General features: G+C 51.9%; 1 long non-coding RNA gene across 1 annotated transcript in view; it reads right to left on the bottom strand.

The window, feature by feature from the left end:
- Positions 1 to 1,383, bottom strand: part of LOC105528116 — a 5,030-nt gene extending 3,647 nt beyond the window's left edge. The window contains exons 1-2 of the long non-coding RNA XR_001004316.1: positions 1,334 to 1,383; positions 705 to 822 (exon numbers count right to left, since the gene is read on the bottom strand). This is a non-coding gene — a long non-coding RNA (uncharacterized LOC105528116). The remainder of the gene's footprint in view (positions 1 to 704; positions 823 to 1,333) is intronic.
- Between the last annotated feature and the right edge of the window lie 1,612 nt (positions 1,384 to 2,995).

Genomic DNA, 2,995 nt, shown 5'->3' with positions numbered 1-2,995 from the left:
AGCTCAGGCATCAGGCTGCTTGCTCCCTTCTGGGTATAGCTGGGCCTCAGCTGCGTCAGCCCTCCACACACTTCAAAGCCTGCCATCACCCTGCAGGCCCCTGGCTCCTACCCTTCTCACTGTTCTTCGCAGGGGTTCTTCCTGCCTGTCTCATCCCCAGCAGCCCCACAGCAAAGAACCTGACACTCCTATGCTGACCAGCCAGAGGCTGGTTGCAAAACCCCTCTCTGCTGCGGTCCCACTCCTGCCTCCCGATGCCCCTCGCGCTGTGCCTCTCCAGATACAGTCTCCAAAATGCAGGACATGAAGCCCAAGCCTCTGGCAGGCATTGACATCCTGAGTCGCCGTGCTTTCCAGCGGCAGGAATTGCTGGGCCAGGTGTGGAACCACATTTCTGTCCCTCCTCGTCTCTGTCTCGCCTCCCCTGCTCCCCATACCTGGGCTTTGCTGAGAGTTGGGGCTGAGGCTGGAGCAATCCTCACTGAGCGCAAAAGAGCCAGGCTCCAGGCTTGTCATCCCAGCATCACATTCCAAAACTCTCAGCCACATCAGCTCACTCCTCAGTAGGCCTGGTACAGGCCCTCTGCACATTAGAATAACACACACAAAAAATCAAGTTTTCAGGAAACTAGTGTTCTAGGCCAGGCTTAGCCCCTCTCTTGCAGCAGGCCCTTGAAAAGTCATTTCTTTCCCCAGGGTCTCACAGGTTCTGTTGCCATCGCATGTGCCGCTGTGTGCGTACATTTCCGTTTCTCTACCAGATGGAAAGTGCCTTAAATATATGGATTGTGTATCTCAGGCCTTCCTACTCCATCTCTTGACCTGGTAGAGTTCAGTATTGAAGAATACAGGGTTTGGGGTCAGATCACTCTGGGTGCCAATTCTGACTCTCCCGGTTACTAGATGATACACCTTAGGTAAATCTGAGCCTCAGTTTCCTCATCTATACAATGGGTACTCATTAACTGATTTACTTATTCACACAATATTTATGAGGGCCAGCTCCATGTCAAGCACTGATATGTGTACAACACTGATCACAACAGACACAAATCCCGGCCCTGTGGGGTTACTTCTTAGTGGAGACTATTGGTGCCTGACCCAGAGAGTGACTGTGAAAACTCAGTGAGATGGCATTTGGACAGGGCTCGGCACAGTGCCTGGCATACGACAGGCGTGACAAGTTAAAGCCATTATTGTGAACATCCATTCTGAACCAGAGAACCATTTACTGAGAATTTACCGTGTGCCGGCACCATGCTAGGTGCTAGGGAGACAAAGATGTGGAACTCTCCTCCACACCCTCGAGGAACTTACAGTCGAATGCACCTACTGAATGTCAAATGGCACCATCCTTATCATTGTTCAGAAGCTTATAACCAGCACCAACTTGTATTACATGCAACAAAGAACCATAACATTCTAGAATGTCAGGTACAACAGAGACAGCTTTTGTCCCCCAATATCCTTCAGACAAAGCCATACATGATTGATGGTTATCAGCACTGTGCTTTCGGAGGATTCAGAAGAAGGAGAAGTTATATCTGATTGGGAGATCCAAAAGGATTGGCCTAAAGGAGAGGTGGCTTTTGAACTGCATCTTAAAGAAAAGGGTAGCCTTCGACAGACAAGAGACAGTGGTGTTGGGGGAGGAGAAGGAGGCCCTACAGGGGACCAGAACGGCATGCAAATGAAGGCATGGAGGAAGAAAAACATGAGGTGCCAACTTGGAGTTGAATCCTAGGAGGAAGGTGGCCTAGCCCAGAGGGAGGTTGGAGGCTGATCTAGGCAAAGCAGCTGTATTCACAGGGACAGGAGGCAACTGCCCAAGAGGTGAGGTTTGAGGGACCCCCTTCCCAGCTGTCTACCCTTGGCCGAGACTATAACAGGCTCAATATTCCACCACTAAAAATTCATTTCCTTGGGTAAGCCTCTGGTAGGATACAGACCATCCCCAGAGGAATAACATGAAAGGATGGGTCTGGGCCAAGAAGGGAGTGATGGGGAAAAGACACTTGGGAACAGTGGAGAGCCAGGCGGGGCCAGGGGCCAGAGCCCTTGACATGCCAGGCCTCTTGCTTGACCCCAGCTGTCCAGGCTATCCATACTGACGGAGCACTGCTTGGCTGTGGGAGGCAGGACTGGGTCACTGGGAAGGGGTGGGCAGGTGTCGGTGCTGTGTCCATGAACTCCCCTTGCCTGGCCAGGGCTCCTCTGTCCTTCCTGCTGTGCCTGTTGGAGGTGGGCAGGGCCACGTCCACACAGCAATGCCATTTTTCAGTGCAGTTTGGCCCAGCAGCAGTGTGGGTCACTCTTTGTGTGCTTGGGTGGGGACCAGAATTCATTTATTCAACAAAGTGTTTCCAGCCCAGCCTGAGAGTCATGCAGTGAGCTAGGAGAGCAGAAGCAAGCAAGAGATCCCCTCCCCACCCTCCAGGAGCTCACGTTCTAGAGCGGGAAGCAGGTCTTAAGTAAATAGCCACATGCTGGAATGCAGAATCCCACATGGTGAGTCCCTCAAAGCAAAAGCCTAAGCTGCCTTGTGGAAGAATAACAGAGCAGTAATGTAGATGGGTGGAGAAGCACGTCCGGGGGAGGCCTCCAGGAGCCCTGAATGATGAGGTGGGGTTGGTGAGGGGATGAGTGTTCTAAACAGAGGGAACCCCTGTGCAAAGGCTGTGAGATGGGGAAGTACCTGGGGCATCAGGCAGATCATGCCAGCCTTGTGGACAGGGGAGAGCTTTGGGAAGTCACAGAATAAGGGAGGTTGAAAGGGTGGGCACCCACTCCGATTGGCCATTTAATTAATTAATTAATTAATTTTTATTTATTTATTTTGAGACAGCCTCACTCTGTCGCCCATGCTGGAGCTGGAGTGCAGTGGTACGATCTCAGCTCCGTGCAACCTCTGCCTCCTGGGTTCAAGCGATTCTTGTGCCTCATGCTCCTGAGTACCTAGGATTACAGGCATTCACCACCGTGCCCAGCTAATTTT

Source organism: Mandrillus leucophaeus, unplaced genomic scaffold (assembly GCF_000951045.1).
Source record: "Mandrillus leucophaeus isolate KB7577 unplaced genomic scaffold, Mleu.le_1.0 Scaffold118, whole genome shotgun sequence".
NCBI lineage: Eukaryota > Metazoa > Chordata > Mammalia > Primates > Cercopithecidae > Mandrillus > Mandrillus leucophaeus.
Note: the sequence above shows the minus strand (reverse complement) of the source record. Positions and strands in the feature narration are given on the sequence as shown.